Here is a 26,895-nt window from a genome sequence, read left to right on the forward strand (position 1 = left end):
CAATATTTTCTGCTGCCTCTAGGCATGCCCCAATATTTCTCTTTCTAACTATCCTGCCCACAATCTTTGTTCCTGTCCTCGGCCTGCTCCTCTCTTTTACTCCTGTGCCTTGGCCTGCTCCAATCTTTTCTGCCTCTCCTTGTCCCGTCCAATCTTATCTACTGCTCCTCCACCTGTCCCAATCGTTTCTGCTGCTCCTCGGCCTGTCCCAATATTTTCTACCGTTCCTCAGTCTGCCCCCAAATCTCCTGCCTTTCTCACTCTTTTACCGCTCAACTGCCTTTCCCAATATTTTCTTCTGCTGTCCTTCCTGTTTCTCTTTTTCAGTTCCCCGGCCTGAAACAATGAATTCACCTGCCTCGGGCTTGTCCCAATATTTTCTAGTCTCTCCGGGTTTCCCACACACCTCCAGCCTAGCTAGTCACACGCCTGCCTCTCCTGCAGAGGTGAAGTGCACTGGGTGGGACTGGCCTGCGTGAAGTACAGAGCGGGTGGACTGATCTCTAGTGAAAGGGTGAGTTCCCAAAGCCCAGTTGCCCCTGCCCGCTGAGGCAATGTCTGTCACAGTCCAGACGGGACGGGATGCTCCAGGCCAGCCAGGATTTAAGAGGGCCGACCGGTCACTTAAGTCTGGACGAATGAACGGCGAAAAACAGCGCCACGTCGTGGCCATTCACAGATAAGCATGCACCAACGGCAGTAAATGCTTTTCTGGGAGCATAAATGGGCATCTGACTGACTCTGCCCCAGCCCCTCCTTACAATGCAAGTGGTATCCGCTGTTGGCTCCACAGTGGCTCATTTTCTACAAAAATCCTCGGGCACCCTCCCAGTGGACACGCATCCAAGCCAGGGCCGCGGGATCCTGGCAGAGAACGCCCCACTCCTCCCTCTGGCCGGATCTAAGATTTCTAAGACTGCAAAGGTAAGTATAGAATAAGCTGCCCACGTCCACACCCGCATCACTCGCCCCCGCTCCTTTCTCGCGCCATCCTTCCTACCCAACCCTCCCTTCACATGCCACATGCACCTAATGTCATTCTCACCGTCCGTCCTCATCTCTTCGGCAGTCACTTAGCACCTCCCTCCTCTCTACACCTTACCACCGTGGCTCTCTTCACTCTACCCCCTCACCCCGGCCCAGCTCACGCTGTTTTCTATTCCCCCTCCTTGCACACATCTAAATCTCCCGTCACCCTTGGAGAGAAGCCCGCATCCTGCTCGGCTCCTAGCTGGCAGGCGGCCTTAAGCTAATATGAGACATGTACTAAAAGTGAAACTTTTATTTTTAACTCAGGAAAACTAAAAGAGCTTCCCTGGGATGTGCTGTGTTTTGAAACGTCTTGGCCCGTACGCCTGGCATGCACACACACATAGCTGGGCCCCGCAGACAGCCCGCTGAAGGAACTGTGTGTTTAATCCTGCATAACTACCCCCCCCCCTCCTCCCTCGTCCAGGGGGGACTACAAATATTCTAACTTCTTTTTTTTATTATTATAAAAAATACAATCACAGCCCAACAGCCCAGCGCCCACCTCAGTGTCTGCCCGCCTTGCCATACTACGAGAGATCTCCCCAGCACCGATGAAAGGCCACCACAGGGAACCACAGGCCGCCGCCAAGACCCCTCACCCTCAGCCTTGGACTGCAGGGTTCGCAGACTGATACAGCTGAGACTCACACAGCTCCGTTAATGTACATTTATAGTGAAAAACAGCACAACAGACATTAAACATGGTACACGTATGTTCTCAGCCTTCAATTGATGCATGGGTGCGTAATGGATGCCTATGTGGATAAGCTCGTGATTATGCTGGTGCAGGGGTGGTTAAACGAATGCACCAATGATTAAACGCCTGATTGACAGGATGGTTTAATGAATTCATGGTTGTTGGTGCAGGGACGGATACCTGGATTGTTCAAAGGATGCACACGGGTCTGCCCAAGAGTCTCAATGCTCAGCTGCACCCCCCCCCCCAACCCCGGACATCTGACTAGACACCGACTCCAAAGCAGCAGTGTAGACAGGTAAACCTGTAGACAGGTAAACCTGTAGACAGTGTCGTCTGGAGAGCGGGGCGAGGGGCGGTCCTATGTTAGGCCGGTCTTACAGAGGCACCAGCCAGTTACCTCTTCCGCGTTGCTGAAATGTGAGCAATCCCCTAGCCACCTCCCCAAAACCTTCCCCCACCCACCGTCAAAGCACCCATCACACCTTCCAGGGTTCCAATTCCGCCATATATACCCTAATTATTACTTAATGTGTCCTTTCAACCATCCATTTCACCATCCAGGATTTCATTGAACTACTCATCATTTAATGCATTTGTGCAACCATCTAACTATATACGAATCCGATCACCGACCTATAAATAACCATGCATTCATGAAACCATTCTGTTCGTCACTTATTAAATCATCCGTGCATCAATGAATTCATTGAACCACCCATGCATAAACATAATCTAGGGGTTATCCACCCATGCATCTATTAACCATCCATGCATTGGTTTAAGTGTCAGAGCATGCATGTAATATATGTTTAACGATGCTTAACTTATGTTGTTTTTACAGTTTTCTTCCTTGGAATATACATTTTCTTGAACGGTCCCAATACCACAGGCAGGTATCAACAACCAAAGACCCCATAGATCCCAGCTGACCCCTGCTGCTCCCCCTGCCAGACAGTGCAAGGACACTCCTCCTCTGTATAATGAATGCATGTCTCTTTAATGGAGTAGAAAAAGCATCCCTGACAGTGACTCCACCCCACACACCCCCATCTCCCGTTAGTGGTATACGCCCACCTCCAGCCCCAGCTGCCTTCTCAAGACCAGGAGTGACCACTGGGCAGAGACTGTAGGGGTCGAAGACACGTCTCCAGAGGGGCCATTACTCAGTGGAGCCGAGCAGACCTCCGGACCAGGATCTGCTAGAGGGAACTTCCAGTGAGTCAGGCCTGTAAACTACACTGACTCTGTCTGCAGTCCCGGCCTTCATTATGACACAGAAAAGGATTCATAGAGAGCCAAGTCCCTTCCACGCCACTCTCCCACCCCTTCGGCCCACTCTAGGTTGTGAAGAGCTGACCTCAACTCAGCCACACAATGTGTCAAGGCCTCGAGCAGGCGAAAGGAATGCGGGGCGGCGCAGCAACAGGATTACGCAGCAGAAAATGGATGCTGCGTTAAGACAAGCATTGGCAAAACCAATAGGTCTTGCCTATGGGAGAGCTATTGACTTCACCAATATCTTTTAGCTGGACAGCAGTGTGCCCGTGCAGCAGGTCTAAAAGTAAAGTTACAAAAAAGCACTATGACGTGACCAGTGCTGGCCCAGTCATAGCGCTTTTCTCCTTCTGCAAGTGGGGGTGAGCAAGACAGGCAATGGGAAGGTATGTGGAAGGGAGTGGGTACAAGTGTTAGGGTTGAAGGGAGTGAAGGGGACAGTAAAAAAAGAAAAGCGCTATGACATGGCCAGCCCTGCCCACGTCATAGCTAGCCCTTTCTTTGTTATGGCGGGTGGGCGAGAAGCAAACATAGACAACGGAAAGGTGAGGGTGGGAAGGATGAAGCAACACGGACAACAGGGGCGGGGGGGTGAAGGGGAAAAAGCAACAGAGAAAAAGCAAAAGGAGCATGTGGGGTAGGAGGGGAAGAAGCAACAGAAGCACAGGGGTGGGAGGGGAAGAAGCAGCAGGCGCACAGGGGGGTGGGAGGGAAAGAAGCGGCAGGAGCACAGGGTGGGAGGAGAAGAACCAACATGGAACACAGGGTGGTGGGAGGGCAAGATGCACTTTGGAGAGGGGGTAGGAAGGGAAGCTGCAATAGAGAGCGGGGTTGTAGGGGAAGAAGCAGCATAGAGTGGGGGTTGGAGGGAAAGAAGCAACACAGAAATGAAGAAGCCACTAGGAGTGGGAGGGGGAGAAGAAGCAACATGGAGTAGAAAGGGTGCGAGAGGAACAAGCAACAGGGATAACAGAAGCAAATACAGAAAATAGTACCTCAATCACAGAGCAAGCAGTGGATAGACAGCGGAAAGACACTAGTTGTTGGTTCATGCTCCACATGAAAGAAGAGAAAGTGAACCCGGCATCTGCTGACCAAATTGGAGTCAGCAAGGAAGAGAGACTAGGAAGCCAACAAATGGTAAGCAATTGGCAGTTTCCAAGCCCCTTAAAGTAAAAAATACCCGTTGCAGCGACAGCGCATGCGTTATTGGCAGATGAGGCCTACACAATGAGGCTGTGTTAGCTCCACACATCACTGAGGAGGCCTCATCTCCACTATGATGTCCGGTTCTAGAGGCCTCGAAACCTAACCCGGAGACTCATATGGAATACTGCCATCAGTACTGTAGACCACATTCTCACAAGAATAAAACCAGATGGGAAGAAATACTGGAGAAAATATACTTCTAATTAATATATTCATAAAACCAAACAGCGCAGAGATCCACACTGATGATTTTAGTAAAGCTATTTCTGCTGGAAAGACATGGATTTTATTCCACACAGAGTGACAAAGGATAGAAAGGGCAGACAGTGCTTCCAGCCTCGCTTTCATGGCACTGCCAGCTTAAGTCACCAAAGGGCACTGGCTTTCCCAAGGAAGACAAGCAGTGCTTTGAAGTGTTTTGGGGGTTCTGGCATTCACAGCAAGCTTGCCACTCCTTGCACCGGAAGTGAAAAAGAGAGACTATAGAAAGTCTGGCTAACAGCACCAGCTTCCTTAGTCGACACTGCCCCATTAAAGTACTACAGCCCTGGTGAGAAAAGCCGGTATTGTCCCATTAAAAGACTAGGAGGCCTTCTGGAACTGTCAGTAGTGTCTAATTAAAAGTGTGGCAGCTCATCAGAGAGTGCCGAGACACACAGTGCCAAGATGAGAAAATTGGCACTATTGCGCCAAAAGTGGTTCTGCAGAGAAGAGCCTAGTGGCAACTTTATTGTGGAGTGCATTATATAAGTGTTGTATTCATTCAGTCAAGTTCTTCGACTGTACCATCAAAAGCGTAGTAGCAGTGCAAACAAGAGCTGGTCCTGACCCATTACATTTGTATCTTCTCTCCTTGGAAGTGCTGCTCTATTGAAAAGAAGAATAGGCCAATCATAAACTCTGGCAAAGATCCATAAAAGTATAGCAGCCCCATTAAGCAGAAGAGGTGACGTCACTTTAAAAGTATAGCGCAAAATGCTGGTACCGTACATAAGATAAGTGCACTCTGTGTCTTGTGATGTATACTTCAGCCCTGCTGAAAAGTGCTGGAACTATCCCATTAAAGATACTTGAAGGAAATATATAATTAATTCATTTGAGGGTTTTAAATATCACTCTTAGACGCCTCGTGGATACTTCACAGCGCTGTACAGTTCGAATTTCATGACTGGTAAGTCGTGTAACCAGGGTCCAATGATATGTGACGAGTTACCACTGACTGATATTCCTCACTCATTAGCACATCTTCAGTGATTTATTCAGAAGCCACTCTGAAGAGCTTACTGTTTAGATGTTCTTTACTCATAGATAGCTGGGCTCTCCCATCTCCTGCAGGGTGACAACAATTCACTCCTTATGGCCTTACACAGCTTCAGATCTGCCTCTATGTTTTAGTCTCTCAAATGTTTCTTGGGTAATCCAATGTGATGCAACTGATTTGTGGATTTCCATTTGGAAAGCATCAGGGGCAAGACTTTGAAGGTTTTCCTATATGACCACTATCCTCGAAACACAAATGTACGGCATATGCTTGTGCATGTAAACATGCATAATCGTATTATATGGATGTATTTAAATATGTACATTTCTTTGCATATATATATATATATATATATATATATATATATATATATATATATATATATATATATATACATACTACATACTGTAAAAGAAAATATAGATATTCTCATAGTTCTGCTTAACAAATGTTTACATTACTTATTGGTTAAAATATATATTATTATATATTTTATCTATCACAATTTGTAAATATGATCATAATAATTGTATCTATAAGTGCTTCACTATTGACCTATTGGGGGGAAATATACAATTAAAATAAATAAACATAAATACATAAACAAATAAAAAAATAATAAGAAAAAGAATAAATAAATTAGCTTTATGCATAGCAACATTCAAGGTCTGAGTTTCTAAATATTTATCCCTTCATGTACATATGCGAGTTTATATAATACTACTTTAAATACTTTATTATTTTCCTTATAAGTGTATACCTTCTTATTTAGCTAATTATCTATATATTTATCACTTTATTCCCAGTGTAGAGAAAAAAAAGCTTCAACTCTCTCCAATTCAGTACTTTACATCTCATCCTTTACCTCTCTCAATATTTCCTCTATCTTCATCTCTGACCCCAAACCTCATTTTATCACTATAATCTCTCAAACAACCCTTTTAGACTGTTCCTCCCCTATCCCTCCTTTGACTCATCCCAAACCTCAATATACTCCTATGATCTCCCAAATAACACTTTCTAGAATCTTCCCTCCTCTATCCTTCCTTTATCCTATTCAATTCACTTAACAGATTCACATGTCAACTGCTCCAATGAACAACTTATATTTCAATATACTAATCTACCCCATATCCACTTTGGGTTCCGGAGTAGCGTGCTACTCACCAAAAAGCACTTCAAAGCCTTGTCAGGGGTAGTAAGCGCTATATAAATAAAATTAGAATTACAATGTTCCCCCATGCTCTTTTTATTATTATTTTTATAATATTATTATAATTATTATTATTATTATTCCATCTTCATTCAATAAGCTTTATGTAAAATACACAGAACTATATTATCTCTTGTACTAACTGCCATTAAAGTGTTTTCAAACCAGGTTTTGCATTGCCATGCATTTCAAAAGTCAGGCATAATCCGGATGCCTGATTTTGTAATGGTGTACCTGTTTCAGAGAAAAAACAGATATAACTTGACATCTTTGAGCACAGTGGTGATTTATAAAAAAAGACAGTTCGAACTCAAATATAGCCTACGTTTTTCCGACTTTGTGGTAGTAAGTGGTGAACTCTCTGAGGCCATTTGAATGGGATGGACTTCTGGTATTTTCCATTTAACACAAGGTTTTCTGTCTTTCTTCCGTTCAAATAAAGGACATTTTCCTACATACAGAGGTGCATGTGGTGTTTGTTATTTTGTTCTAGACATCTTGGAACTTGTCGAACATTGAATGCACATCGGCGAGTCATTGGCTTACATTTGTAAGTGGTGATCTAGGACCTTTGCCAAGGACTGCATTTTGTAACAGCCATGCCAAGAATGTTGAGCACTATGGAACTCCAAAGGGCACTTTCCAAGCTGATGAAGTCATTGATCCAATTTATATTTCTTGGCTACAATCAAAGAGGGTGGACCAGACCAGGCAAGAACACATTGACCTCAGCCCTGTCCTACAGCCTTCAAGAAAACTTGAATACTGAGTTTTAAATATCATGCCACCAGATATCGTTAGCAGAATATTGGCTACTAAACTAAGTATTCACTGGCAAGCAGAGATGTAATATATCTAACTCAACATCTGTGTGCCACGACAATATACGTACCATCAAGGTACATAGATGTGGAGTTAAGAATTGTAAACCTAAACATACGTATACATGGTTAGCTTCACTATATTTTGGTGGTCGGCACTAAGGCTGCAATATATTGGTAGTACAATATTTTTGTGCTCAATATTGTGACGTACGGCCAAAGGATCACCTGCGGCATATTCCGCTGAGAGATCAACTAGTGTCAGTTGGTTGCTGATCTTGATCCTTTGATCAGTCAGTATAGTTTTGATGCCCATTGAGATCTATCGGATGTTGTGTCAAAATTGGCTTTGTTCCTCTTGGTTTTGTAATTGATATGTAGAGTCTTTCTCAAAGATTTCGCCAAGAACTGATAGTTTAGAGATTGGGCTACAATTGGCGAAAATCTTTGAGTCTGCCATTAATGACTTAAGAAGGGGTGTGATAATAGCCTACGGTAGTAATTTGAGAACAGTGCCTTATGGGATTCAAGCACTGAACACACACGTGAGATTGGGAACAAGAGTTGTTGTGTATTGTTTCATATTGTCTAGAGTGTGCTGTTCTCATGATGTTTGATGCTTTGGGCTTTAGTTCCAGTGACTATAGTTCCTTATCTTCCAAAAAGCTTGAATGCCATGAGTGACACCTGTAGAGTATGTTACGATATACGTTGGAGAAGAGGCTAGGGAACTGTTGATACGTACGTTATCTGAAAAATTTGATATTTTCAATTTAAAGTACAACGTGATGTTGTTGAACTGTTGCAGACACACATGGGACAAGTTTACAAAGTTTCTGTGTTTGTAAATTCTTCTAAAATACCATAGATCTGTCTAGATGTGTTCGGAGCTCCATTAACGCATTCATACAATATGACGTTTTGCTCTACACATGAATTTATGGTAAGACTGTGTGGTGAACTCCGCTCCGCTCACGGTGTTTGCGGAGATCACTGCACTATGTGTTACGCGTAGCTTGCGGAGTTCCGAAAAACTCAGCTCCGCTGAGTTTTTTCCATCGCGTTTCTCAACTTCAAGTCGGTGTGCGCAAGCGAGGAAAATTGCCGCCCGGCGAGATTTTTCCTCATTCGCGTTCATCAACATCAAGTTGGCGAGCGCGAGCGTGGAAAATCAAACTCCTGGAGATTTTTCAATGCAGGCGGTCATTTTTCTCATTGCGCGTGGTCGTGTATGCTGGCGACCGCTCGTGTTGAGAAACTGTCCGCTCCCATTGAGAAAGCTGCCACTCGAATAAAAAATCTACTCAAGCGGCAGAAAGAAAGCAGTGCCCGCTTGTGCTGTGCATGATGCCATTCACAATGATTGCACAGTGCAGACAAGCACCTAGCAATGAAAATCACCACGAATAGCATTTATCCAACACACTCCGCCGCTTGCAGAGCTCTGCGTAGCATAGCAGTTTTTTTTTGCACTTTGCAGAGTTACGCGTAGCAGAACTCCGTGAACTCCGCCCATGGTTAATTTATGGTATCCTGTCTTGTGGTGCCTGCAAAGTATCTGATCCGCAGTAGTTAATGTGAAATTCCATCTTCATTCCGATTGTTTCTTCTTTTGAGATTGCTTGGTTCTTCATTGAGTTATTTGTTTGTTCATTTGCTCCCTATTGTTTTCTTTACTGATTTGAGAGGGGTTTGTTTGTCGAGCTGGTGATGTTAGCAGAACGTATCTACTTTGGTTTCTGCATGTGGAGTAGTGGATGGGTTCTTTCTGTCCCTTTGCAAGACTCATTAAAGGCTTTCGTCCTTAGGTTTTTGGTGTGTCTAACTGCAGATGAGTTTGTGTCAGGGCCGGACTGGGAATCAAAACCGGCCGTGGCAAAGTGCTCCACCGCCCCCCGCCCTGGACGGGGTTGGGGGTTGTGGGTGCCGCCAAGTTCTTTGCCAGGGCTGGTTTTCGGCCGTTTTTGTTTCAGGGCCGATTTTGCAGGTATGCTGCAAAATCGGCCCTGTAACAAAAACGGCCCCCAGGGCCCCCCTCCCGTGTGGCGCACCGGGGGATTGCCCGGTGCCCGCAATGGCCAGTCCGGCCCTGGTTTGTTTTATTCCAAGGGGGACACTTGTGTAGCTAGTCTGGGAGCTGAAGCTTTATGTAGGGTATATCTGACCAACTGTAAAGTTGGCGGAGTATGAAAATGGCAGACTTGATGAGAAATATAGGTACTGGCACAAAAAAAGTATAGCAGACTTCTTAGGAAGTATTGCCTGTTTAGAAGTACAGCAGTGATACTGTTTAGTGCAAGTACTGTCGTTCTGGGAAATGTGAGTACTGTCCAATTAGAACTACAGCAGCCCAGCTGAGAAGTGTGAGTAATGTCCCATTACGAGCATGCCAGCCCCATTGAGAAGTGAGAGTACTGCAATTAAAACAAGTATTTGCAATGCAATAGGTCTCGCATTAGGAAAGTTTGAGCTATTGGTATTGTAAATTACACATTTTTTATTTATGTTTTGTTTTTGAAAATAGCGAAATTAATAGCTTTGTCATTTACAATGCCAATAGTTATAACTTTCGCAAATGTGACACCCATAGCATTTATAATGCAATATGTGTTGTATTTACGTGACTAACATGTATTAATATTACAAATAACAATGGCTTTTATTTATTTTTAATAATTATAATTAATACTTAAATAAAAGTTATTGTAATTTATAATGGCAATAGCTTAAATTTTTATAAATAACTTTTGTGAAGATTATATTCAGTGTATTTTATTGTGACGAAATTCCAAGAACAGAAGTGAAATATAACATCTTTTTGTTACATTTGCAATAAAGCTTGAAACATTGAGAGAACATATTTGAACCAGTTGTTGTTAAATGGTTGCACAGATTGATGCTGTGGTGGCGCTGAGTGATGTTGTGATGCCGAACGAGTGATGCTGTGGCGTTCAGTGATGCTGTGGTAGCGCATAGTGATGTTGTGGTGCCCCAGAGAGATGCTGTGGTGGTGGTGAGTGATGCCGTATGCTATGTTTTGTTTTGCTATGCTATGTTTTGCTAAACCTATGCTTTGATTTGTTATGCTATGCTATGCTGAGTTTTGTTATGCTATGCTATGCTATGTTTTGCTATGCTATGCTTTGTTATGCTATGCTATGTTTTGTTATGATATGCTATGTTTTGTTGTGTTTTATTATGCTATGCTTTGTTTTGCTATGCTATGTTTTGTTATGCTATGCTATGTTTTGTTGTGTTTGGTATGCCATGCTATGTTTTGCTAAGCTATTATATGTTTTGTTTTGCTATGCTGTTTTGTTTTGTTAAGCTATGCTATGTTTTGTTTTGTTATGCTATGTGTTGTTGTGTTTTGTTATGCTATGTTTTGTTATGCTATGCTATGTTTAGTTTTGCTGTCCTATGCTTTGTTTTGTAATGCTATGCTATGTTTTGTTGTGTTTTGTTATGCTATGTTTTGTTGTGTTTTGCTATGCTATGCTTTGTTATGCTATCCTATGTTTTGCTATGCTATGCTTTGTTTTGTTGTGTTTTATTATGCTATGCTTGGTTTTGTTTTGCTATGTTTTGTTATGCTATGCTATGCTGTGTTATGCTTTGTTTTGTTATGGTATGTTTTGCTATGCTATGCTACGTTTTGTTGTGTTTTGTTATGCTATGCTATGTTGTGTTTTGCTATGCTATGTTTTGTTTTGCTATGTTTTGTTTTGCTATCCTATGCTCTGTTTTGTTATGCTATGCTGTTTTGCTATCCTATGCTTTGTTTTGTTATGCTATGTTAGGTTTTGCTATCCTATGTTTTTTTTTGTTATGCTATGCTATGCTGTGTTTTGCTATGTGTTGTTATGCTATGCTGGTGAGGGTTTGTGAGGGTGAGAGGGTTGTGAGAGTGAAGGGGTGTGAGAGTGAGGGTGTGCGAGGGTGAGTGTGTGTGAGTGGGTGTGAGGGTGAGGGGGTGTGAGGATGAGGGGGTGTGAGGGTGGGTGAGGGTGAGGGTGTGTGAGGGTGAGGGGGTGAGGGTGAGTGGGTGTGAGGGTGGGTGAGGGTGAGTGAGGGTGTGAGAGGGTGAGGGATTGTGAGAGTAAGGGGGTGAGGGTGGGTGAGAGGGTTGTGAGGGTAAGTGAGGGTGAGGGTGTGTGAGGGTGAGTGAGGGTGTGTGAGGGTGAGTGAGGGGGTGTGAGGGTGAGGGTGAGAGGGTTTTGAGGGTGAGGGTGAGTGAGGATGAGGTGGTGTGAGGCTGTGTGAGAGTGAGGGTGAGGGGGTGAGGGTGAGGGGGAATGAGGGGGGTGAGGGTGAAAGGGTGTGTGGGTGAGGGTGGGTGAGGGTGAGGGGGGGTGAGGAGAGTAAATAGACGTGGAGAGGTGGTGGTGGGAATAATGAGAACAGTAGTGACATGTGTGTCATATTAGTACATATTTGACCAGGTCAGTTTAGATAGGAAACGGAAGGTACAGGAGAGTGCAAACGTTATCGAATGGAATATTGGTTGTGATGATAGAGTAACATAGGCATTCAACCATGTAGAAGTTATTTAGACAACATCAGAAGAAGGTATATGGACAGCAACAAAGTACACGACGGGAAAACCGTATTGACATTACATTAATGTTATACATTCATAGGTTGCATTTTGATGATATATATCCTCGAGATTTGTGTTGCGAGTGGTCGCAAATAAATTATTTAGGAGTGCAGCAGATTTCATGTAAGGTTCAAGAGGTTTTCCAACCGCATGGGGTGGAAGGGGCACAATAAAACATTTGTGCCCGAGCATGAGGAAAAAAGAGAGGGAAGCAATATGCGGCAGTCATCACATTCAACAGTTGGTTACAATGAATCAATAAAAACGTTGGTGACAAGAGACAGAAGTGTTGCAGAGAAAGAGCATGTCAGAAAAGATGCAGCATGTGGCATAACAAGCAGAAATTTAAATGGACGTAGCCATATATTTACAGTTTGTTGTTTTCTCGATGTAGAATCCAAAGGTGGGCGGGGCGGGCATCGAGATGGGAGAAGGGGAAGAAGAGCGAGACTGATTTAGACGGGGATACGTGAACACTATGCCATATATAAAGGAGGAAAGTGAGTACTAATAAAGCGTCCACGGTGCACTTGCGGGCAGAGAGATAGTGTCAATAAACTATCACAAAGGTTTATAACAACTCATAAGTGCAGGAGTCATGCATCAGCCGGGATACGTAAACAATATGCTTTTTACGAAGAAGGAAAGGGAGCACTACTCAAGCGTCCATGGTGAACTTGCGGGCGGAGAGATAGTGTAATAAAACTATCACAAACGTTTAAAACACATAAGTGCAGGAGACATGCACGAGCCGTCGTTAAATTATCAATGCCAAGTGGTAGATTGTTCGGGTAAGTGTTATGGGTGCATTTTTGGGAGCAACGGTTGTTATGCGGTATCTTAACGAGGAATTCCATAAGGGTGCTGCTATAATAGGGTCGTGAAAGGGCAAGTCAAATATTGGGCTGGTAGGATTTTGTGCCGTGATGGTAGGGGCATTTGTGCAAGAATAACGGCTAGGTATGGGCATTGTATAATCAGCTTACTAAAAGGGATCGTGTGGAAGGTGAGGTTATTCTAAAAGGGAGTAATAATTTAGTGCGGGCAGGGAGGGTGTTGCGGCTAGGTGCGGTCAGTAATCGTGCAAACGGTCATTTTGGTAATGTGAGCAATTACAAACAAGCTCTCGTCATTGCTGGGGGGTGCGGGAGCGCATTCCTTTCAAGTCTGATGTGGGGGGCGGGGGAGCGGCAGCCTTTGAAGTCTGATGCCGAGGCACAGATAAATGGTGGTATGACACATGGCTGGCCTCATGCACGCTCCTGTCTCACATGAACTGTCTCTAATCCACCGATTTGGTAGACTTTTCGGACCGCTTACTAGAATCTCGCCGGAGCAATGCGCAAGCGCATTGGCTCAGCGAGACCTAAAAACAACTGTCCTACTGAGAAGTGCAAAAACTGACCTAAATTGTACAGACTCCAGCAGAACTTTTCATCTATGTTTGATACATTTCGAGGCCAACAGTCTTTGCCTTTAACCACACCAGACCATTACAGCTATATATACTGTATGACTCAGTAATATTACCTACGGTCAGTATCGAGGGCCTGCTAAGAGTGCTTGCACTTCCAAGAAGTAAAGCAGATAAGAATGGCAAGTCATGTCCCTTTAGCCTGTCCCGATGAGAAGTGCACATGGTCGCACATGAACTCTGCCGAGAAGTGTGTTCGAAAGTCCCATTAGATGGGCAGCAGCCCTGCATAAAAGTGCAAACATAGTCCAATTTAGGTGCTCATCAGAAGTGTAGCAGCCCTGCTTACAGGTGAGTACGTAGTCCCATTAGAAATGTAGCAGCCCTGCTTAAACGTGTGTACTTAGGACCATTGAAAGTATTGCAGCCCTGCTTAGGAGTGCGTACATGGCCCCATAAGAAGTGTAGCAGCCCTGCTTACAGGTGCGTATGTAGTCCCATTAGAAATGTAGCAGCTCTGCTGAGGACTGTGTACATTGTACCGTTAGAAGCGTGGCAGTCCTACTAAGTAGTGCATTTGAAGTCCCATCAGAAGTGTAGCAGCCCTGTTGAGACGTGTGTACGTAGTGCCGTTCAGCTGCCTTGTTTAGAAGTGCTTTCGTAGTCCCAGTAAAAGTGTAGCAGCCCGATGACAGGGATGCATGTAGTCTCATTAGAAGTATAGGAGCCCTGTTTAAAAGTGCGCACGCAGACCCATTAGAAGTGCAGCAATCACGCTTTGAAGTTTGTTTACACAGTCCAATAAGAAGTGCAGCAGCCACGCTTAGAATTTTGTGTACACGGTCCCATTAGAAGAGTAGCAGCCCTGCGTAGAATTATGTTTACAGTCCCATTAGAAGAGTAGCAGCCCTGCTTTGAATTATATTTACATTATCCCATTAGAAGAGTAGCAGCCCTGCTTAGAAGTTTGTTTATGCAGTCCCATTAGAAGAGTAACCGCCCTGCTTAGAAGTTTGTTTACGCAGTCCCATTAGAAGAGTAACTGCCCTGCTTAGAAGTTTGTTTACACAGTCCCATTAGAAGACTAGCAGCCTGCTTAGAAGCTTGTTTACACAGTCCCATTAGAAGACTAGCAGCCTACTTAGAAGCTTGTTTATAGAAGCCTATTATAAGAGCAGCAGCCCTGCTAAGAATTCTGTTTACACAGTCCCATTAGAAAAATAGCAGCCCTCCTTAGAAGGTTGTTTACACAGTCGTATTAGAAGATGGCCAGCCCTGCTTAGAAGCTTGTTTACACACTCCCATTAGAACACTAGCATCCCTGCTTAGAAGCTTGTTTACACAGTCCCATTAAAACACTAGTAGCCCTGCTTAAAAGCTTGTTTACACAGTCCCATTAGAAGAGTAGCAGCCCTGCTTAGAAGCTTCTTTACCCAGTCCCATTAGAAGAGTAGCAGCCCTACTTAGAAGTTTATTTACACAGTCCCATTAGAAGCGGAGCAGCCATACTTAGAAGCCTGTTTACACAGTCCCATTCGAAGAGTAGCAGCCCTGCTTAGAAGTTTATTTACATAGTCCCATTAGAAGCGGAGCAGCCCTGCTTAGAAGTTTGTTTACATAGTTCTCTTAGAAAACTATCAGCCCTGTTTAGAAGCTTGTTTACACAGTCCTGTTAGAAGACTAGTAGCCCTGCTAAGAATTATGTTTACAAAGTCCAATTAGAAGAGTATCAGCCCTCCTTAGAAGCTTGTTTACAGTCATATTAGAAGCTGAGCCGCCCTGCTTAGAAATGTATTTACAGTCCCATTAAAAGAGTAGCATCCCTGCTTAGAAGCGTGTTTACACAGTCCAATTCGAAGACTAGCATCCCTGCTTAGAACCTTGTTTACACAGTCCCATTAAAAGACTAGCAGCCCTGCTTAGCTTGTTTACGCAGCCCCATTAGAAGAATAGCAGCCCTGCTTAGAAGCTTGTGTACAGTCTCATTAGCAGAGTAGTAGCCCTGCTTAGAAGCTTGTTCACCCTGTCCCATTAGAAGAGTAGCAGCCCTGCTTAGAAGTTTATTTACACAGTGTCATTAGAAGCAGAACACCCCTACTTAGGAGCTTGTTTACACAGTCGCATTAGAAGAGTAGAAGTCCTGCTTAGAAGTTTGTTTACACAGTCCCATTAGAAGAGTAGCAGCCCTGCTCAGAAGCTTGTTTACACAGTTCCATTAGAAGACTAGCAGCCCTGCTTAGGAGCTTGTTTACACAGTCGCATTAGAAGAGTAGAAGTCCTGCTTAGAAGTTGGTTTACACAGTCCCATTAGAAGTGGAGCTGCCCTGCTCAGAAGCTTGTTTACACAGTTCCATTAGAAGACTAGCAGCCCTACTTAGAAGCCTGTTAACACCGTCCTATTAGAAGCGGAGCAGCCCTTCTTAGAAGGTTATTTACACAGACCTATTAGAAGGGAGCAGCCCTGCTTAGAAGGTTATTTACACAGACCTATTATAAGAGTAGCAGCCCTGCTTAGAATTATGTGTACACTGTCCCATTAGAAGAGCAGCAACCCTGCTTAGAAGCTACTTTACATCGTCCCATTAAAGAGCAGCAGCCCTGTTGAGAAGTTCTCACGTGCGAAAGAGGAAAAGCAAATTAAATGAGAAGTGCGGCTGCTGGTATGCGAGGTTTCCTGAGAAGTCCTCGTGCCAGTACATCAGATCTGCTGAGAAATGCAGAAACTAGAATACCAATGAAGCTGAGAAGTGCAGGTACTAGTATGCAATGCCTGCTGAGAAGGGCAGGAGCTAGCATAGCAGTGCTGCTGAGAAGTACAGGTACTAGTATGCAAGGCCTGCTGAGAAGTGCTGGATCTAGTGCAGCAGATCGTCTAGAAGTGCAGGTGCGAAGCCTTTGAGGAAGTGCCTGCACTGAAAGCTTGGCAGTATCGGCCCTGCCACTCCCCCTGGATGGAATGAAGGCAGCTGCGGGGAGGGGGTGAGCTGTAATGCAAAGCGTACTTGCACTGGTGTCTCTTGTGGCCGCAACAAAACATGTTTTTGTTATTTTTTTTTCAAGACACAAGTCGTAAATCCGTTAGACTATTAGGAACAGACTACTTCTGAAGTTCCAAGAGTCGTCGCAGCGCTGGCAAAAAGGAGGCGGACCTGCCTCTACGCCAGGAAGGTGAGGCCAGGAGAAAGGATGTGCAAAAGGTGCTTTTCACTGGAACTCTGCCCTGGTGACAACGAAGGGCCTCTCACCGCTCCACAGTGCTGCGAGCATTAAACATCTCATACATTAAAGCCGGCCTCCCGAGAGACTGCAGACCGTACTCACAGGCGGCAACGTTTACTGTAACACCTGCCAAAACGCGCACACTTGAGTAATGGCGCTCAAAGACCTGCACAAACGGGAGGCCGCTTCAAGAAAGCGCTCCTGTACTGTGCTAATGATAGCAAGCGCTATGCACGTGACAACCTCGCTTCTTCGAGCGGATTCACTGGGAAAGGTCAGTGCCCATGACACAACGGGGGGTGCAAGGGCTGTACCCTCCCCGTTACTCCTACGAGGCACACACAAGATTGTCAACTCAGTGCTGCTACTCGAAGAGCGAACGTCGGCTAGACTCGTGTGTGACTGACCCTTCCCCAGCTCTGCCGGCCGTCGTGGGATCTCATTAAATCCCTGTTGACTGTAAAAGAGGGCAGGCTCTGTACTGTAGCGTAGAACACAAGCGAAGCAAAGCAGTTCATTACTTCAACTTTCAAGCTACAACCGGTCTGGAGGGAAAATAATATTAAGGTTGGCTATGTTTCATTCTCAGTCTGACCCAGACTGAACTTCTAACGTTACACCGTATCTGCACTAACCTTTGTGCCCCCCCCCCCCCCCACACACACACACACACCCACCACCCCTCCCTACTCAGCAGAAGTCCACTTTCCAAAGGAGCGCCAGTGCTAGGAACAATAATGGACTCCGTTCAGATATAGCACACCTCAAGTTAAAATATCTTCAGGTGAACCAATAAAAGGCTTTGTTGCTAGTCAACTCAAAGGCGCGCCTTCAATCGATGCTGGAAAGATGAAAGGTTCAACTGACCGTGCTCGGTTTCGCACCTCTGGTATGAGAATCCACAGAGGTCCTGGCGGCAGCAGCAGGCGTCGAACCCGCTGAGCTGTCTTACTGCCAAAAGTCATTCCTGCAGCCGGCTTCCATTCAGTACAAGTGACAGGGGGTGTCCTCCAAGTACAGCAGAGAGGACGAACTGTAAACTGTATAATAAACGGGATCTGACATATGACGCATTGACACCCGAGTATCAAAAGTCGGGTCGGTTCCATTGAGCCCGCCTGCCCCACCTGAGCCAGGGTACTTCAAACTCACTTTGTTTGCTACCACACGGTGTGTAAACACTGGGACGTGACATTTTAGTTTAAGCAGCACAGAAGCGTTTCTCTTCCGAGAATCTGCCCTCACTGTTTTATTAAAGCGCCTGGAAACGAACACAAAACTTTCTGAAGCTAGCGCACCCTCAGTGGCGCTGGCTCCAAGTACTCACCCCAGCAGTACATGGCGGGAGGCTGCCCGCGGTCCGGTCCTGTCTCCGGGTGGGGAAAGATGCCGAAATCTGAGCCTGCGTCTGCGTCAGGGGCTAGGACAGCGCATCTGCGGCCGGAGGCTGCAGCCTCCCACGGCGGGGAGGCCACGGAAGTGCAATCCGTGGCATCTTATCACGGCGCGCTCATACTGAAAGCATTATTCTCGGTAGCAGGAGCCCAGCAGGCAGCACTGCTGGCAGTGATCGCCGAGGCCTTCCTGCTCGTCGCTTCCTTCAAGGGCTGGGCTCGCTCACTCCCTCGTGGACCACATTTGCCTCACAAGTTGGAGCCAAGAAAAGTGTCATTCTTTTTCACTGATCGAAAGCAGCCCCGCGCCCCCTGCTTGGAGGGGCTCCAGGGGATGATGTCAGAGCTGTGAACTCACCCACGCGCGCTCCCCAGGGGACCCCCACGGATGCCTGGGGTCTGAGTCTCAGGGATGTGGGAGCGGACTCGAATCTTCCGCCTAAAGTTGGGCAGGGCCCTTAGAGATAGTGTCACGGGAAGGAAGGGGGGGGTAAAGGGGTGGGGAGGGGGGGGGGGGGGGGGACGGAATCGAAGAAAGAGATAGGGAGGAAAGGGAAGAGGGGGAGGGAAGGACCAATAGAAAAGAAGAGAGAAAGGAAGCTAGATAGGGAGAAAAGATGGAGACAGAGAAAAGAAGAACAGAAAGAAAACAAGCATTGTCAAAGCCAAGAAGTCTAATATTCGCTGCCTTTTGTGAATGGTTTTAGGAAAACTGATCATGGGGCCTATTTTCGTGCATAAGTGCACACCACACCGTGCATGAGGAAAATGCCGTCGCTCACAGAAAGGTAAGGCAATTGCTAAAGTGGGCTGGGCCGGTGGCCTATGCTGTGCGGAATTAATTGTGAATGGCAAACGGATAGGCCAATGGATACAGAGAGTTGGTTAAGCGCCCCTATGTCATATATATATATATATATATATATATATATATATATATATATATATATATATATATATATATATATATATATATATATATATATATATATATATATATATATATACACACACACACACTATTTTAGTGAAAACAAAAGGCACTGGCTAACACAAGACCTAACAATCGAAGCAATGATCGGGGTCCGAAGAACAGGCAAGAGTGAATGAAAGGAAATAGAGGTGGGTGACTGAGAAGAGGAAAGGGTGATAGCAACAAAAGGAGAGGGGGAAAAGACACTGGAATGAGGCAAGACAGAGGGAAGGAGAGAGGGGGTTCGAAAAAGAGGGGAAACAGAGAGAAGAGAGCGTAAAGTAGTGAAGGTAGATGTAAAAAAAAAGGAAATGGATGTAGACTTCGAGAGAAATAAATAAAGAGAAAAGGAAGGAGGAACATGAAGTGAATGGAGAGAGAAGGGAGGAAGTAAGGGTATACGGAGTGCATGAAGGAAGGTGGGGAAATGAAAGGCGATGGAGAGGGTGGAAAGAAAGCAGAGAACACACAAGGAGAGAGGGATAGGCGAAAATAAAGGAGCAGAAAGGTGATGTAAGTGAGGGGATGCCAGAGTCAGATTGGGATCACAATTAGGCCCCGGTACTTCCAAAGAAGTGGCCCATATTCCCAGATCCTCCCTTTCATGGATCACCATCTGGTTAGTCTCACTGGAATCTGTCCGGTTGTTATTTCTTATTACTATTTTTTTGTTGTAGTTTTATATAGTGTGAACTCAGCACACAGACATTGGAGCAGTATGCATGAACACTAGTTACATTACACAATATCAAATTCATTTACTTTTTTGGTAGGAAGATTAAGTGATTTGCCCAGAATCACAGGATGTGGAGCTGACGCTGGTATTCAAACCTAGTTCGAACATCGGCAGCTCTGACCATAACACTACAACAACAAAAAACAAGCATTGGAAATGCAATAGGTCTCGCATCATTAGAGTTAGTGCTTTTAGAATTGTTTATGGGTTTTTTTTGTAAATCTTTAGCATTTTTGTTTCCTGTAGCCAAAGCTAAAGAATTACAAATAAAAAAAGCCATAAACATTTCTAAAAGCTCTAACTCAAATGCTGCGAGACCTATTGCACTGTCGGCTGGGGTTTTTTGATGGTGCTGTGCTGGGAGAGAGAGTGGGGAGGGGTTGGAGAAGGGAGGGGGCGAGACCTAAAAAGGCTTTTATAACCAGAAACGTGGATATAGCAGCATGCGTCCTCACCCAGAGTGGTTGGGAAGGGAAGTGCGAGTCTTAGCTCCTGACATACCTTATATTGGAGTGCTGCACAGTTACCACGTGGTGGCACTGTTTGCAGTGTTTGGGGGTGGAAGCTTTAAAAACTCCCCACCTGAAATGTGTAGTCATTCGAATTTATCAGAAGTTATAATCGTTACTGTTTAAAAAGCCTAATGCACGTCTGCCTTGCATGACTGTGACTACCTTCGCAAATAAGAGACCCCAAGAGATGCGTATGGTGCCAGACAAGAATCTCCTGCATTTAAAGTCTGAGAGTAAAGCGAAAGGCAAAACAGCTGCGAGGGGGTGGGGGTGGTGGAGGAGACTCGGGCAGCGACTGGGTTTTAAATAACTCCCCAGTAGCTAGTGGTAAACTCTTTACGAGGCTTTTAGTTGCATCTAGGGGAGTCTTGGACTTACTGTCTTTTATATTTGTTACCATTTTTATTTGTTAGAATTCGAAGCATCCTAATAGGGCTTAACCTAAGACCGGATGTTCCCTCCCATGCATTAATTTAGGTTGCATTGAGCAGTGCGTGCACTTTGCTTGACCCATTGAAGTGCCTGGCTAAATGCTCACGGGAGCTGTGTGCTGATGCACGCGATGAAAAACCAAAGCATGCACTTGCTTGATCCAAGACGCTGATGATGTTCCTGTGACAGTGCCACTTTGGCTGAATGCACACGTACTAGAGTTTCTCCTTTACCTGATGGGTAGAGACTAGTTAGTAACGAGACGGACGGAAAACGCGGTGTTCAAGGTACAACATTCACTCATGATCTTCTCTGTCATAATAAACCAGTGACTGCGCGTAAACCGTGTCCTTGTAGTTGTGATCCAGAGTGGAGCTTTCACACGGAGTAGTTTGTTGTCAGTACAGAGATCACACTGTGTTTGTTGTCTTGCACCCCTGTCTGCCTGCTGTTGGTTGGTTTGGTACTCATAAGGAAAAGCAAAAACCCGCAGATTGCGTACCGGCTGCTTAGTTTGTGGTTACTTTGTGTGTTCAGAGTCGCCTCGACAGATCTTTAAACAAATACCCGCTAATGAAAAGCAGAATCCACGCGCTGCAGCTCATGACAAGACCTCAAAATAAGCGCATTAATGCTGCTTTATTATTAGCCTTGTATAACACAATAGCCCGAGTCACGGCAAATATTGGCAGAGCAGTGCTTCAACCCCATAAATGTGCGAGGCGCTGTACAATGTAGAAGGCAGGGTAAATACATTAATTTCAGTTTGTAAACCCGTGTGGGTGTCTCGTAAGGAGCTCGTTTTTCCTGCTTTTGTAAACGCTCCTATGCGAGTAGGAGGAGGAGGGGGGAGGAGAGTAGGAGGGGGGAGTAGAGTAGGAGGGGGGAGGAGAGTAGGGGAGGCACGGCCTAGCGGCCGTGCAACCAAGAAGTGAGGGGGCGGAGCTGGGGGAGGCTGTGAGAGAGAGAGTGGGGAGGAGAGTAGGAGGAGGAGGGGGGAGGAGAGTAGGAGGAGGAGGGGGGCCAAAAGAGACAAGACGGAGGGAAGGCAGAGAAGGGGAGGGGGGAGGAGAAATGCGACACGGCGGGCAGGGGAGGGGGCGGAGCGGGGTGTGGGAGGAGTGCGCCGGAGGGAAAATACGCGGCTGGGGGCATGTGCACGCGCTTTTAAGCTCAATGCGCATGCGCATTGAGCTTGAATTTCACGGGCACTGCAAGGAATCGCCACGATTCCTTGCAAGTTGGTTAAAGACTGTTTAAGCCCCCATAGTTTCGCAAGCTCGATGCGCATGCGCATCGACAGGCGAGACCTAAAAATGTCCTCTAGGAAAGGTGGCCTGACAGCAAGGCTTATGCAATCAACCCCCTCCCCCTCCGACCCACAATAAGGCCTAAAAGACACTTGGGCCGAGGTGACACTTCTTTTACCCTCCCCAGTCCACTATCACCTCAGGGCGATGGCCTGGCAAGGGACGTTCCAAGAAAAGCAAATAGCTGCTGCTGCTCCAGGGGGCTTAGATTGGCACAATGGCCCAAATCCCTTGGCCCCAGCAGCGAGGCCTCTGCATACTCTCATCCTCCCTAAACCTGCCGAAACGTGATGGCCCGGTGGGGGGGGGGGACACTGCTTCCAGCAGGGCAGAGCATAGGAGGCAGGAGCCTAGATGAAAATGCACGAAAGGCCAAATTACAGCATGGCATGGGAGTACCCATGACACTGATGCCACCTTAAGTGGCCTGACAGAGACTGGAGACGAAAATAAGTCTCTTGGCCGGGTTACAGAGCGCCTATAAAACTGGCCCACAGGTGACCGGACACTGAGGCACCGGCCCAACGCCCAACTGCCCACCAGGCCCGGTTCTGGCGGGTGGGCCAGGCCCACCCAAACATGAGCCTTTTCCCTCACAGTAAATCTGCCAATGATGCACAACGATAATAAAAATGTACCAAGAACTCTGGTGATTTATGATCCTGCTGGAGAGCAATCATTTAGTCTGTTGGTAGTTTTTAAAAGCAGATAAGCTGAATGTTATGTGGATAGCTCAGTTGGTTACTGCCTTTGTCAGAGAGACTCTGCACGTTCCCCCTTCTTCCTACCTCCTGAACAATCAACAGGAAGAGACCATTTACGTCGTAAATGGGGTTCAAAGTGGGGTGATTTGATTATCAAAAGAAAGTGGAGGCTTGTGTGAAACCATACAGCGCAGTGAACTTAATGGGATACAAAGCGAGGCAGTATAGCCCATCGTGTCAAAGAGCCTGTTTCTGCTGTGTGCAAGATTCAGCTTAGACGGACATTCATTACTGGACCAGCTTTGCCTTTCATACTTCTGGGTTTGAAAAGGGCACTGTGAAATCGGGCTGATATGTACCCACAGAAGATCGAGTCCTGTATGGTTGTCCCCTGAGAATGAGGTACAATGTGAAACAGCTGTGGCGCTCACCTAAAGCCTTCTAGACAGCACTCCGCATTCAAACCAGCGTCCTTCAAAAGGGGCATTTGAATTGAAAATAAACGCAAGCTTATCTGCACCACTGTCCCCTACAGGTACCAACAAACATAAAAAAATATACATAAAAATCAATACCTTTTGACTTTTTACAAAGTCATGCAATTGATAACACATTCATAAGCATTTGCAATGCAATAGGTCTCGCATTTATGCAAGTTTAAGCTATTGGCATTGTAAATGACAATGCCTTTCATTTATGTTTTAAAAACGAAAACAAAATAAAAGGCATTGTTATTTGCAATATCAATTGCTAAAACTCGCTTGAATGCGAGACCTATTGCATTGCAAATGCTTGTTAGATTAGTGAGTAGAAACGCTCCCTTTCGGCCCACGCAGCTAATTAATTAAAGAATTAAATAAACAAGCATGGTTGCTAACATAAAAGCAGACCGCGCTGCAAAAAATAAATAAAATAGTGCTTATCGACTTATAATAGAGACGGTATAACGCCACAAGTAAAAGATCAAATTCCTCATGGGAGGTAACAAATGGCGACAGGGTGGTAACAAGAAGGGACTAACAAGCCTCACTATCAGTCGGAAGCCAGCTTTTACCAAGGTCAATGACACCAGCCAATCAAAAATATGGGCGGAGAGACGGCGAGGCTTCCACAGCATACTTGACTACTGCATTCCTCGCTGAGCTGGCAGCGCATGCCACTAGGCTTGCCCTAAAAACATCGATTTATGTTTTTTACAAAGGTACTTTAGGTCCAGAAGTCTATCAACTCGGTGCTTTTCATTGGGCATGCTGCACCTATCACTTTACACCTAACAAGCACTTCCCAACCAATGGCAGGTCGGAACACTGATGTGGACATGCAGGGAAAACATACGTTAGGTGCAGTCATGTTCATTCATTGCATGGCCTATGTGCTTGAAGCCTGCACAGCGGGCATGTCTTTTTAAGCGCTTTCTGGGAACGGGTGGCGGCCTGGTCTGTCTGAAGGACAGCCAAAGGATTCACACTGCAGAAATGCTATTTTCTTTTCTATGGTGCGCATGTTGTCCGAGTTGACGTCAGAGCCCTTTAATAAAAGGCACAACAGACACTGTACATAATGTACATTCAGAGCCGAACCAACTAAACCACAATGCTTCATCAGAAGTAGTAAGTGCTATAAAAATTGCCATTCACACATGTCCTCATTACTGAAGTGCTCCCTTGATGAACGAAGTTTGTGAGTTTAGTATTAAGACCTACAGGACGAGGGAGAGGTGAGAGATTTAAAACAAGCATTTGCAATGCAATAGGTCTTGCATTTGCTAGAGTTTGAGCTATTGGCATTGTAAATGACAATGCATTTTATTTATGTGTTGGTTTTTAAAACATAAATAAAAGTCATTGTCATTTACAATGCCAATAGTTTACACTTTTGCAAATGCGAGACCTATTGCATTGCAAATCCGTGTTTATTTAATTAGCAGTTGGGTTATTAGGGCAACTGTGGAACATACTTTAAAGTGCGTGCTAAATATATTTACTGCTATATTCAATGTTACAAGGTTGGAGGTGATTTTAAATGTTCTTTTTATCGGGAATAATGAAAGTGGAACCGGATGGTGGCTGGTATGGGGCTGGGGACCAGGGTCAGAAGTGAGATAAGATGCACTGCGAAAGGGTGGTAGAAAAGTGGATAATCAAGCCTGTAAGAGTGTGCTGGAGGGATTGGTGTCACTACAACGCATGCTTTTACATCGCATGCCTTTACAACGCGGTTTTTACCACGCAGTCCATTACAACGCATAATGCTTTTAGGCGCTGGATAGTGAATTATTTAATTTACTATTCCAACTCCAGTCCCCGTGGATAGCAGGGAAGGTGTTGGATAGTAAATTAAATATATTCCCTATCCTAGAGCGCCCCCCAGCGCAATGCGTTGTAATGGTATGCGTTGTAATGGTTGCGATGTAATGGTAGTGCGTTGTAAAAAATGCGTTGTAAGTGATGTTCCCCGTGCTGGAGAGTCATGGGTCAGGTGGAGGGAGTAATGAAGAGGGATTCTCCCTGAAGGCTGGCACAGAGGGTGCCCGAGTAGTGTCAATTGCCTGATACTCCCACCTCAGAAACCTCCTTTTCCCATCAAAGGGACATTATATGGAAAAAAACACTTTTTGAGAGTGATAACATTTAGAAAGATATTTGTAAAAGAGTGCATATTACTGGGCCTTGTAAGACTAAGAAGAGATAAAGGATGGCCCAGAAGCAGGGCTGACTAGACATATAAGCGACAAATTAGACCTGTAGTGGCCCACCCGAATGCACCCTTGGCCCACCCAAATAAAAATTCCTGGAGCCGGGCCTGCTACCCACCTTCCCAATCCGACCATGGGGGTACTAAAGAGTGGCAGATAATCGTTTAGGTCTAAGCCTCAAAACTTGCGCAAATATCCCATCTACAAGAACTCTCTCTGTTCCCTGATGCACCGTCTCGAAACCAAATGTTGCCCCCATCGTTCCCCAGCTGCGGGATGCTGTGGCGCAGTCTCTGCGGAGAGGCGCGTGCCAAGAGTGAAGGGCCTGAACTCTGAACTTCCGGTTCACCTCGCGCTCAGCTTTAATGAGCACCAATGGATGGGCGGGCGGGTCGTATGTTAGGCTATCCGGCACAGGCACAGCAATATTGTGCATCCATAATATCGACTAGGAAGCTATTGCGACAACAAATGTATATATGTAACTCAACATCTAGGCTCCTTGAAGATGTATACATAAAACCATCAAAATATATTTAGGTGCAATGAAAGACTGACATTTTCCACTTAATCTTCATGATATTCTGGTAGTCGATATTTTAGTTATGGTACATTGTATAGTGTAACACTTACACCATACACCGCACTGCATAATGCAAAAGATCCTCATCCAAACTCCTTTCCTCACCAACCGGTTAATAAAAGCTCACCTATGCCATCCGGAACCAAACTAAAGGTTCTCTTCACTCGACTCCTGTCTCCCTTACTGCTTAGCTATGTTGCTAAAAGTAACGGTTTGTGACTATAACTTTCCCCTGTTCGTTGTGCTGTAGAACAGGAGTGTTGTGAGGAGCTGCCAATGAAGTGCAGTATGAGGTGCTGGCTCTGGCAAGAAGAGTAGGAGCTGGCACGGGTGGTGGGTATGAGAAGCTGGCACCACTGAGAAGTGTGAAGAGCTGGCAACGAACGGTGGGCAATCTGAAGAGATAGAGCTAGTAGTCAGTGAGAGGTGCTGGCGGGCAGCGCAAGGAAGTAGCACTGTGGGGCAGAGTGAGGTGCTGGCACTGGCTGCAGTGCAAGGAAGTGGCACTGGTGGGCAGAGTGAGGTGCTCGTGCAGGCACTGGTGGATGGCACAATTAAGTGGCACCGTGTGGACGTGTGAGGTGCTAGCACTTGCGGGCAGCACAAGGAAGTGGCACTGGTGTGCAGTGTAAGGTGCTGGTACGATTGAGCATGTTGCGGTTGTGGGAAGGGTGAGTTCGGTAACTTTGGATACCCACAGATGACACAATGAGAAGCTTTCTCTGCTGCCACTGGGGGCAGTGTGAGAAGCTCTCACTGATGGGCACTGTGCACAGTAACCCAGGGCGGAGACCTCTGCTCCGCCCGCGGAG

At 45.7% G+C, this 26,895-nt stretch overlaps 1 protein-coding gene across 2 annotated transcripts in view; it reads right to left on the reverse strand.

Annotated features, from left to right (window-relative positions):
* Nucleotides 1-26,895, reverse strand: part of BAHCC1 (BAH domain and coiled-coil containing 1) — a 332,705-nt gene that overhangs the window by 154,303 nt on the left and 151,507 nt on the right. The gene's annotated exons all lie outside the window — the stretch shown is intronic.

The sequence above is a fragment of the Lissotriton vulgaris genome, chromosome 7 (assembly GCF_964263255.1).
Source record: "Lissotriton vulgaris chromosome 7, aLisVul1.2, whole genome shotgun sequence".
Taxonomy (NCBI): Eukaryota; Metazoa; Chordata; class Amphibia; order Caudata; family Salamandridae; genus Lissotriton; species Lissotriton vulgaris.